Genomic DNA, 13,405 nt, shown 5'->3' on the forward strand with positions numbered 1-13,405 from the left:
TATTATTTTTATTCCTAAAAACTAGAATCCTTTTCTGAAACATCGTTATCCAGTAGATTCGATTAGCAGTTTGCCTCTTTCTACCACTACGAGCGCCAATGTGAGGCAATGCAGAGTTTCACTTATGCCTATAAAACTACATTTTATGTGAACATTTTTCAATAAATCACAAAAATACCTGAGGGGACTGAACAAAGGAATACAGTACAGAAATAATTATATAAAGAAGTTAATTTGGTTAGTATTTGAACAAAAAAAGAAACGAGTAAAGAAACAAGCGATTTTAGGCTGTTTCTCTGAACTGCTTTTAGATCGGAAGTGATTTTCGATACTTATTTTTAATTTTGATAGAGCTTCCAAGACTCATAATTTGAAATCTTTTCGGGCCATTTAGGCCTCCAACTTTCTGCACACCGGGTGAGTTGGCCGTTTGGTTAGGGGTGTGTGGCTGTGAGCTTGCATCCGGGAGATAGTGGGTTCGAATATGGTTTTCCGTGGTTTCCCATTTTCACACCGGACAAATGCTGGGGCTGTACTTTAATTAAGACCACGGCAGCTTAGTTTAAACCCCTAGGACTTTCCTATCCCATCGTCACCATTAGACCCTATCTGTGTCGGTGCGACGTAAAGCCACTAGCCAAAAAGAACTTTCTGCTAAATTGAGTAAACTGTATAATTTTACGTTTTTCGTTGTATGGAGATCCCAACCTTGTCTGCTAAATATGTTTTCAATGTTTATATGGATAATAGTGAATTATAGAATGTAAATATTCTTTCAATACCCTGATCGATCTCTTCAACTTTTGGCGGACAGGGTGTGGAGGAAACTTCTTGAGTTTGGGTCTGTTACAGAATTTGACAAAGACATGATACAATTTCAACGTTTTTCACGGGACTTTCTTTTTACAGACCACGATTGTAGACATAGGAAGATGTATCCAGACAGCAAAATTCAGGAATCGTGTAAGGCAGTGCTGTTCTCTGTCATTGTAACTTTTTAATGTATTCATCGAAGAAGACATAAACAAGTTTAAGGCAAATACAAAATGAGTAAAAGCAAATGGACACTATATCCAGTGCGTTCGATTTGCAGATGACATACAAATTGTAGCAGACTGTGAGAAAGAGTTGTCCAAGGTGCTGAATGTATTATCATTATCAGATTCGCGCTTAAACATTATTGTTAAGAAGACCAAGGTATTAGTTGTGAATAAACATCCCGGACGAGTTCACATCAACAACAAACACTGACAAGATCGTGGAACAAGTCACCAATGACAACAGGTGCATCAAAGAGATACAAAGGTGACTAGCGTTGCGATAATATGGGACATCTTCCAATCAGTGCAAATTTAGATTTTGGAATCAGGAATACATTTGTGGTTTCTTTTGTATGGCCGAGAATCTTGGACAATCAGAAATCAGGATTGGAACCGACTTGAAGCATTCGATATGTGGTTCTGGAGAAGAATGCTGCGGATTAAATGGATTGAAAAGAGAACAAACATAAGCGTTCTGCAAGAAATTGAAGGGAAAAGAGAACTGATGCCAACGATACAGACAAGACCTAAATTCACTGGCTACATCTTGCGATATAATGCCATCCCTACTAATCTTCTGGGAGGAAAAATCACTCTGAAGAATGGCCGAGGACGACCTAGGAAAAAATTCCTTCAAGACTTGGCACACGGTCCTTATGATTTATCCTATTTTGAATTGAAACGGGGAGCTGAGGACGGATAATTTTGGTTACCTTTAGACGCTGATGATCATTACGTCGTACGGACACAAATAGATCTTACGGCGACGATGGGATAGGAAAGCGCCAGCAGTGGGAAAGAAGCGACCCTGGCTTTATTAAGGTAGATCTACGTTACTGCCAGGAGTAGTAACTGGAAACCACGGAAAGTCATATTCAGAGCTGCCGACAGTGGGGTTCGAATCCACTACCTCCCAAATGCAAGCTCACAGCTACCTGCTCGGTGGAATATTTTTTAAACTTGAGGAGGATACATGGATTTTATCTATTCCTTTTGACTTAGTCGAATACTAATGACTGTGCTGGTCATATTGTGAACAAGTAATAACAAATAACTATTGTCGTAGTATTCAACCGTCACATTAACTAATAGAAATCTTTCTGTACTTATGTAATCTGCTAATTAACAGTCCGTCACCTTCAGCAACTGCTTCCGGACTTTGCCCATGGCATTCCCGAGTAGCTAAGCTAATCATTGACAAGCAAGGGCAGGATTTTGATGACCTAAAATCTCAAAAGAAATTATCTATAAAAATAGAGTGAAATGATCCGATTTTTTTAAATACATAAATTTTAAATCAAATTTTACAATCAATTTACTGATCGAGTTGTAATATGCTACATTTATGTTATAGATAAGATATAGGCTTTTGGGCTTATGTCGTGTCAAAAAACCTACAACCTGTTTTCCAGTCGGTGACCGGGTCAGGGGTGGATTGAATGAAGCTCCCATCTTGCGGCGAGGACAGGAATTGTGTCGACTGCCGAAGCCTGTCGAACTCCTCTGGGGCAATGATTCATGACTCGCAGATGAAATTAAATGGCAGTGGAGAGTGTAGCTGGAATGAAAAATGACAGAAAAAACCTGAGTATCCGGAGATAAAACTGTCCCGCCTCCACTTTGTCCAGCACAAGTCTCACATGGATTGACCCGAATTTGAACCACGGAACCAACCGGTGAGAGGCCGATGCACTGCGTCCTGACTAACGGAGGATCCACCGTGTCAAGAAAATAACGTGTAATTCTTTAGTCCATTCTCTGTCCCTTCATTACTGTTATTTCGTTTCGGTGTTATCCAAATTCGTACGTTCCGCATCGCCAGATGCTTCATTCTAGACTTTTGTCAATGTCATGCCTTCATATATGTATACACCTGTTATGTTATGTGACTCCCTCTCAGAGTGATTCTGATGGTTCCGTCAGCTTCCGCTTCAAAAACCAGCGCTGCACCACGTCCGGTGAGCCATCTGTTGACGAATGAACGTACTATTTCCACTCCTATTATAGCGCCTGAATTCAAACCTCATAAACAGTCGACATTTTCTTCTGAAGACGCAGAGCAAAATTCTCCGCGAAACGTAAAGAATGTCAAGTTATTTTCTTGACACGGCATAAGCCCAAAAGCCTGTATCATGGCAACATATATTTATGTTGTAGACATAGACTATAATTTTTATAGACCTTATGATAAGCTTTTGGACTTATGCCGTGTGGAGAATACGAGGTGAAATTATTTAGGTTTCGCACAGAATTTTGCACCGCGTTTTCAGAAGAAAATCTCGGCTGTTCACGAGAAAGACTTCTATTGGAAGTGTCTCTCCTAGAATGCAGAAATTTCCAAGAAGTAATTTGGTGAACGAAGTTATTTTTGGTCCCCAGATTGAGAATGCGTTGTGAACATTCTCAAGTCTCCGTATTCATACTCACTTAAAGTTGCGATAATATCCAATACCACATGCGTAAATGCTTCAAAATCCTCAAACAAGTAAGAAAAGGAATATCAAAATAACCTAGTCTGATAAATTCCATAAAATGACCAAATAATGACCCAACAAATTAGCATTTCTACAATATGGGAACTATGATCACGATTTCTGTACATGTTAACAATCTCTGTTGCGAGCCAATAAAAAGATGTTAGGCTATGTCATTAAAATCCTAGAGTTGTTGATACTATAACCTTCCAATGTATGTCAGGATGAGATTGGTGAACACATTGGAAGTTTATTTTGAGAAATAACGTCAATGAAATGTTATGTTCGGTTATCACACCTCCGGGTGAATTTGAGTTCAGTTGACTTGTCTAATTATGTGAACGGCATCGCTGAATTGAAGATAGCGGCGGTTTGATAACAAGCTCTAAACCCCGTGGTGCCTTGGAAATATTGGTAGACGATTAAACATCGTGGAAGATAGGGCAGGATTAAATAACCACATTCCTCAAGTATAGTTACTGAAATGAGTATGAACGGCAGAAAATATGACAGAACGTTACTGAGGGCCATGAAATGTGTGAATAATAAGTTTATATGAGAGGGCCATACCTTGTACATCTAGTCTCGCACGATTCGACGATCGAGATGAATAAATGAAACTGTCGATTAATAACCTAAATACGAGGCGGTAATTATTAAATAAGTTCCTTTGCTAGTACAGCTGATTTATACGAGATCATTACGCATTATGTGTCAAATGTTTCCAATTGTCAAGAACATATGGGAGCTGGAAGCAGAGAAGAATTCTAAAAGCAAACCGTCTGCGATTATTATGTTGTTGTGGAATTTGTTTTTGTCTCTGAGGAAGTTGACTTTCAATCTGTATCTTAGAAGGATCGGAAGCAAAAATTCGTAGGGAAAAGATTGTGTTGAAGAGATATATTAGCGTGATATTGGCATACTATAAACACTTATTATATTGTAAAACAAGATATCTTGTTATTGAAAGTGCAAAGGCAAGTGTATCAATTGAACTGTAAAATTGTATCAAGGTGTATAACTCTGTCCTAATTGATATCTCTAAGTTTCAGGTAACATGGAACCGTCAGTTATTGGTTATACATATGAGATGACTGCACGTATTAACATGAACAAATAAAATAGAGGGACCTCGAAGGATCTGGCCAGGAATGTGATGGACATTAATGAATAATATTTATGGTTGAGAGCTGAACACGGAAGGTGACACTGTCGTGGAGCAACAACCCAGGATGAGTACTTGAATATCATATATATATTCCGCCACGTAATTGCTTATTTTAGATGTAGAGTAGTATTTATTTTTAATGTCGATTTAAGACATGTTCAATTTTCAACTTGAAGGCGACCGTTATTTGTTAATCATTGCGTTGTATTAATTATGATCGTTGCGTCTAGTGCAGTGAGTCAATCTACGTTGTGATAATATGCGATGGGTCGTGTAAATTTTCTTTTAATATCTGCTAGCAAGGTTTTACGGAATGGTTTTTCGGCATAGATATTATTGGTATCGTAATGGTGTTATGGTGATGAGCATTAACCTAACTCATGGCTCAAAATACCCCGGAGGAGCTTAGTATTTGCGACGTGCGATTCTGTGGTCTTCAAATATTATGTGCTTGTGCAGAAATGCGGTGTTTGATAATGGAAGTGTGATATTCTTGTGGTGATATGGTGTTAATGCGGCAATGTATTTAGTAGTTTGACGTAATTGCCTGAATAGATTATTCCTAAGTATTGTGAATTCACTGTGCATGACGATTTGTGCGACGTGATAAGGTGTTTGATACGGTAGGATCTTTGAAAATATGTACGTGGATAGTGAGATGTGGATGGTTATAGACGTGTCATTAGGATTGCGTATTTTATGATGATGTAATGTGAAGGTCCTGATGATGGCATTGGCGTTAGGAATTGTGTTGGTCATGCGTGAATTTTGATGTTGTTGCGATGAATGATTTATTTAGGCACGAGGCCGTATTTTAGAATAATGTTATGGGATTTTGCACTAACGAACACCAATAGATGGTCGTCACATTTATCCTATTTAAATACAAGATTGACCAGAGCGCACGGTATTAAAGGGATGTTTAGGATCTTCACAAAATAAACGATAACGTATAGATATTCGGTCATGTCGCAAAGGGAATATGATCTCCTATGGTAAGTAAATCATTTCTTTGCTAGTTGGATATTTTGTAGATCATTTGAGTTGATGCCTAGTGCTGATGTAGTTATTTCAGGCCAAACGTCGCAGTGGAATTCGGAGGTGCAGAATCAACGTAGTTAGAGAAGGTTATTGTAGGTGTTGCAATGTCTATTGATGTCCTTTATCTAGGTGCAGTCTTCGATGAATGTTCGAGAGGATCGAGTCTGCCTTTTAAATGCATCATTTTGATGGATAACATATTATGTTACGATCCTGTATCTTTCAAACATTTCTCTTGCATTTATGATGATTTTATGAATTTAGAATAACGGTGTTTTCAAGTTGCTAGGTAGACAGTTTACCAATAAATAAGGCGATGATTTAAATTAGAATGACGGAATATTATGAGATATTTGAGTAGGAACAGCATTCTGAAGTGGACGATTCTATAATTCCCAGTAATTTATTTCGAAATGCGTGTTGGATAATAGATCTTTCACTGTAAGCCTTCAGCAATGGGATACTTTGTCTCTTTTGTTTTGTTTTATTTTCTCTTGATTGACGATGTTATAATTTCTTTGTAACAAGAGCATGAAGTTAGGTGTTCATTTCAATTTTAACGTAACATTTATTCTTTCTATTCCCGTTTGTGTTGCTAATAATTTTGCTCATAATGTAATTGACATTCGAAGTTATTTTGAATCATTAAACGGAAAATCCTTCCATAAATGAAACATTTTACAGAGTTCTCATTTGATATAGCGTAGGAATACTAGGATAGTTATCTAATTTAGGATGTAATGAAATGATGGTCAATGTATCTTGATGAATATGCCAATATCCTAGATCTCTTAACATTCTGTTGCGGAATATTCACGTAATTTTAGGCAGAAAATGATTATTATTTTCTACGTTTAAACCAAACTGATAACAGTCCACTATATAAACCTGTGACCCGACTCGTCGGACTTGCACGTCCCTAGAGTGGAGGCTTCATGGATCTCCGACTGCTTTGCTTTGCCGCGGCGCTACCCAACACTGAGATACAGAATTAAGATGTGCAAAATGGTCACAGGGATTGCTGTCAGGGCTCAATACGTTTATCCATCGCAAACAATATTGTACGTATATACACACGATTTAAAATGTTTTGATTGAACTTGGGGATTTTTTTGCAGAAATGCTAATTTATTACGTCATTTTTTGCCATTTTTCCATTATGTACTTTAAGGATATTTTCTAAAATTAGGCGTCATTATTTGGTCAGTTAATGGAATTTATTGGACTAGTTTATATTTTTAATACATTTTCTTACTTGTCATTCTTTCTTTAATAGTGTGTATTTTTACAGGTACGGTATGTTATTCTGTTATATAGTATATTGTAAACTCGATAGTTCGACAGTCTTAAACTATTTAAAACTATTTCAAGGTAGAGAAACTCGTAGTGGTATCGAATGCACAGGTGTAGGTACCGGTACACCTTTGGAGAGGTTCAGACCCATGCCGTTTGGATAGCTACCCACAGTTTCCCGCAGAGTCTTGGGTGTGAATGGACTTAACCAGAAAGACCTATAAATGATCTTCAATATTCATATCAGGACAACGAGGTGACTATATCAGCCGCTCAAACTCTCCAGAACGCTCCTTGATCCAGTTCTGGATTATACTGCATTATACTCCTGGAATAATCGTTACAGAGATACTTCAGGTATATGAGGGGCTTTAAGTGGTCACAAAGCAGTTCAACGCAGTAGTAGAGGTCAACCTGATCAGGTAAGACAGTAAGTCATAAGTGTACCAAGTTTGGTTGAAATCGGTCCAGTGGTTTCGGAGGAGATGTAGAAAGGTACTTCATAAATCATGGTGGCGTGTTCCATAATATCATGATACTGAGTAAGTAACTGTCGCCTAGTTACAACCTGTCCATGAAGGTCGATCCAATCTTGGTGTGGCTTTGTAATTATATTTGTACCGGGCGGTACACCTCCACGCCGCTAATTTAAAAGTTGCGCCAGTTGAAACTCCTCTGTTGGAGGAAGTCTGAACTTTATTGACGGTATTAATTTTCAAGTTTCTCAGAAGATGTCACTACCTGGAAATTTTAGAGTTTTTGAACTGTGTCATTTTCGACGTATTTTGTTTTGCTTGTAGTAAGAAGTGTGAACTTTCTCTTCTAGAGGACACTACTGAAGATCAACAATAGTGCACCCTAGTGCGGAGTGAAAGAACTGTTTTTTTTGGAGAAATTTTTTATTTCAAAAGTTTGTTTCTTGTTAAATTTCTTTCTGTTACTGTTTAAGTTGGCTGTATACCCCTCTCCTTCCCCTTGTTTTGTACTTAACCAATCCCGAATTTCTTTTGTTAATTTCTGACCAATCCGAGGTATCTTCCCCCAACTTGAATATGTTGCTGTATCCTACCCAATAAAGAGTTTGTGGGAGGGTGTTTTCATTCCCCTAACGCCTCGAACCTTCCGCGAGAGGATCTAAACTGCTGATTTTAGGGTCTCCGGGCCACTTCTGTTCCATCTTTCTGTGTGTAAAGTACATAGCAGGGGGCGGGAAGCGCCTCTTTCTTCGGCGACAGTCAAGAACCAGGTAATGGCCGATTAATTACTTCTTTTCTTGCTTGCTCAGCAGTTTAACTCTCGGGGCGGGTCCGAAGTTTTTCCATTATGTAACCTTCCCTAAAATGTAAAGGAACTTGTATCTATTCCATCTTTTAAACTGCATATCGGGATAGAGAGTGCTTAACCCTCTCGAGTTCCCAATCATATTGTTTTGAGGTGAACTTATTTTTCTCAACCTATTCTTAGTTAACGTAAAATAAATTGTTCTTTTCTAAAGTCACCTCTGTAGTATGGGATTAGCCCTTGCATTAGTGGCCTAGAGCCAGATTAGGTTTTTAAAAACAAAGTGTATTAGGAGTGCAGTTCGCCTCCTCTCAAATTGTTATTTTTGAGGTCATGTAATTACCCCTTTTCATTTAATAGACCTCAGTAGGTTGGGTATTTTACCCCTGTGTCTATGTCCAGTGAGGACAACTTGAAGGTGGAGTTTGGTGTGGCCTTTGAGAGGCTTAGAGTTGAGAGCGAGTGGCTCTTTTTTCGAAAATTGAGTGTTGTATGCCTCGTGGAGGCTTTTCAGTGTAATTTGGAGCAAATGTTCCTGAACATGAATGGGGTTTTCTGCCCCTCTGGTAAAACTTATTTTGAAGTAAGGTTGGGCTGATTGCCCACGAATTGTGAAGCAAGGGCGCTGAGCCCAAATCTAGTAAATATTGTACATACATTTTGTTGACTTGCTACTCTGTACCTGCAATGCTTGTTATTTCGTCATTTTAAAAGAAAATATAACCTTGTTAAATTTTACATTAACTTTGATTCCGTAGTTTGAGACCCGTTCACGCCCGCACCTTCTTTCACCTCTACCTACCACTAAAACTCGGTAACAATATTAATTACATAAAATTACTCATAATAAAATCTATTTATCGGATTTCGTTCAAACAACATCCTAAACTCTCTCCGGAGTAATAAAAACAAATTGTGAAATTTTCAGCGAAATCTGCCCAGTAGTTAACGAGTTCATTCGAGACGAACAAACAAATATTCATTTTTATGTATTAGAAGATATTTCGACTGATGTAAGTTAAAGTGATTTTCTCTCCTTTTTTTTCACATCAGTTAATATTAAAGAGTATTCTATTTTATCATAAAAGTGGTAGTGACAGGTCGCACCATCCATCTTTATTTGGTGACCCCGCCACCGGGACCGGATGAAAGAGCAAATCCCTCTACTGTCTGGTTAAACATATTCTTAAGCAATCATTTCTAAGAGGGAGCAGTGAAGCTTTAAGCCTTAACGTGATTTATTAATGTCAGGTAGGTCTGAGATATTTGCGGCCTCTGAGGAAGAGAACCACTCAAGAAATACAATTTATGTTTTATAAGATAACACGGCGAAACAGAAGAGATACGACCTCATATATACGACACCATTTCAGGGTGCGAAATGCTAAGGTAGGTGAGTAATTTCCATTCTTTGTTGATAGAAATAATAATAATCTAAAAAAATGTATAATAATTTGGATATGGAAAAATGAAACGAACAAAATAATATCCGTATACGTATCGAAATCAAAATTCATCTCAATTGCCTAGCATTTGCTATCTAACAACAGACAGGAAGCAATCCAGTCTGTACAAAACCTCCATGTAATAGCAGCCAAAACAGGATACGAAATTTCTTATGGAAAGTCGAAGTATATGGAAGGGACTAGATCAGGTGTGAACAGTTAACTGTTAATCACCAAATATGGGAATTTCGCTCAAGTAGAAAACATTAAGTATCCAGATGAAATTCTCCAACCAAGAGGGTTAAATTAGCAAGCTAATTAATAATTTATTATTATTATTATTATTATTATTATTATTATTATTATTATTATTATTATTATTATTATTATTATTATTATTGCCGGGCTGAGTGGCTCAGACGGTTAAGGCGCTGGCCTTCTAACCCCAACTTGGCAGGTTCGATCCTGGCTCAGTCCGGTGGTATTTGAAGGTGCTCAAATACGACAGCCTCGTGTCGGTAGATTTACTGGCACGTAAAAGAACTCCTGCGGGACTAAATTCCGGCACCTCGGCGTCTCCGAAGACCGTAAAAGTAGTTAGTGGGACGTAAAGCAAATAACATTATTATTATTATTATTATTATTATTATTATTATTATTATTATTATTATTAGATTGTGATCACTTATGAGGATAAACAGGAACGCAACCCACTCAGGAGGAAACTTTTTTTTGTTTTGCTATTGGCTTTACGTCGCACCGACACATATGTCTTACGGCGACGATGGGACAGGAAAGGGCTAGAACTGGGAAGGAAGCGGCCGTGGCCTTAATTAAGGTACAGCCCCAGCATTTACCTGGTGTGAAAATGGGAAACAAAGGAAAACCATCTTCAGGGCTGCCGACAGTGGGGTTCGAACCTACTATCTTCCGAATACTGGATACTGGCGCACTTACAGGAGGAAACTAAAAGACCACCAGGGTTTTCAAGAAAGGCCCAAGTTGAAGACAGGAAAGACGTGGACGGAGGAAAGAAAACAGCAACACCATCAACGAATTAAAGAGCAGTGAGCAGACAGCTGAAATGGCGTAGTCCTTAGTAGGCCGATACGAACGAATACTAATAAGAAGAATTAGAAGAAGACTGATGATAATTTTACACAAGTGAAGGCCAGTATTCAGGAATGTTAAACTGAGACTACAAAACAATCCCTCCAGCAGCTTTATATGCAACAGCCTTTGAATACCTTTCCAGATAGAAAATAAGGAAAAGAGAACCCTAAGGAAAATTATGAGATGTATTTGGGAAAATAACATATAAATTGACACCACAACAAGATTTATACACAGCATCAGAAAAAGTAGGTCATGTTATAAACAGTATAGAATAGACAAAGAGATTAATAAAGCATATTTTTAACTTTATGCAAATAAGAAAACCAAACGAACATATTTTCAAAGAGGCCGAAGAACCACTCAACATTAAAAAAGAACAAATTGGAAATAGAAAAGTGTGTATAATAATATTACAGGCTTTACGTCCCACTAAGTACTTTTACGGTTTGCGTAGACGCCGAGGTGCCGAAATTTAGTTCCGCAGGACTTCTTTCATTTGTCAGTAAATCTAACGGCATAAGGCTGACGTATTTTTAACACCTTAAAATACCACCGGACTGAGCCAGGATTGAACCTGCCAATCTGGGGTCAGAAGGCCAGCGGTCTACCGTCTGAGCTACTGAATACGACAGAAATGAATTTAGGAAAGCAATATCGGTACTTGATGATAAATTTCCAGATAAAGCCAAGAAGAAAGAAGGCAGTATATGGACGGAAGAAATAAAAAACAACACCGAGAAAGAATGAAGTTTTGGGGAAGACAAGAAGAAGAAAACTGTCTCATGTTTTCTTAAGATTGCCTAACTGACTCACTGAATAATAATAATAATAATAATAATAATAATAACAAGAACCTCTGTAGAACGTTTAATGTGGTCATAAGAAATATAGAGCACATCTTAAGAGACTATGTAACGTTCCAGACGTTACAGTGTAATTATGTTAATTTTATTATGTGTAATTAATTCAGGAATTTAACGTCATGATATTTATTTGGTATGTAATTGTATTATAATTCATGTTTAATCATTTGCTCACTATCATTTCATTACTTTGTAACTACGACTTATAAACGAGGGCTGAATATCCTAATATTCACTTAGATTCTTGCGACAGTTGGTTAAAATTAACTTGCAGTAGATTTCAGTTATCTTGCCACATCACCGAGGAGGAAGGAAGGACAAATTTAGACATCAAGTTCTGAGAAATGCGAGCACGTGTTCACGCGTCCTAACGTAAGCTACCGTATTTCGACCAGAATTATTCGAACTGATCAACGCCTATATTTTCAAAGGAGCGTCATGTTGCCATGGATACTGAGTGAAAGGACGAATAGAAGAACAGTTGATATCATGATTTTGGCCCGTCAACTCTAATATCTAGAGTGGGGAGAGAAGTGTCATCTGATTGGACCACGTGTAGCGGCCTGTAATTAGCGCGAGAGAAGGTTATAAGAGGGCGTGTTGGAGCTCCTGGAGTCTCTCTACAACGTCTTATTCGCTTCTGCGAGTCTCTCTACATTATTCTACGAGTTATTCTACAGCTTCTACTTGATTTTCTACTTGATTCTTCGTCTCGATACTTAGAAATTCTGAATGAGGGGTGTATAGCCACTCTTATCAGGAAGTACGTACAGCACGGCTATAAGACCGGTTTGAACCAGTCTAAGTCAATAGATAGTTTTAATCTAGATAGAAATGAAACTTCAGAGAACATTATCAGTAAAGTTGGAAGGATTCTTAATTGAGTATCCTCTCCATATAACCCAAGGTGGTTCTTCTAACTGTGACATAGGGCTTATCTCCAATCTATGGGATAAAGCATAATAGGGAGTGTTAGTTTTGAAGTCATCTTCCAATTAGTGGTGGGTGCAATTGGCAAGGCAGGAATGGTACTGAGCTGCAGATGAAGAGATATCAAAGACGACCGGTGATGTTCCAGCTGCAAGGATGGAAGCTTTCCAAGGACCAGCAGAACAAGACGACATGGTGAGCAAGCGAGTTAAAGATATTGCAAGTTTTCGCGAAGTAGAGTCATTCAATTTTTTATTAAATTCATTTTCTAATTTAAATTCAGTTCTCGTTAAACCGTCGTCATTCATATTAAATATAATAAATAGTATTTTTCTAGTTTACTTTAATCTGCCTTAATTAGCCTTTTGATTTCTAATTCTCCTGCTTAATGATTAGTGTACTATCACCTCACCCCTGTGATAAGAGTCTGTCCAAGCTTGATTATAAATTTTATCTTTAAGTCCTCAACTTAAAGATTGGCGCCCTTTACTTGCTTGGTTGCATTTCTCATTTGATGATTGTTCTCCGAGAGGGGAAGTCACATAAATGCCGCTCCAACGTGTGGCGAGAAAATCATTAAGTACGGAGCAGTTAATAACAGTAACAATATCAGAATTCGTATTATGGGCAAAATTTGGATATCCACGTTTCATTAAGAGTGTTTGATTGTGGGAAGGGTCATGGCTGATCAGACGAAAGAGGAGAGGATGTTGCGCAGTGGACGGGCGATAAAAGGCAATAACGTATTGAGTTC

The sequence above is a fragment of the Anabrus simplex genome, chromosome 3 (assembly GCF_040414725.1).
Source record: "Anabrus simplex isolate iqAnaSimp1 chromosome 3, ASM4041472v1, whole genome shotgun sequence".
Taxonomy (NCBI): domain Eukaryota; kingdom Metazoa; phylum Arthropoda; class Insecta; order Orthoptera; family Tettigoniidae; genus Anabrus; species Anabrus simplex.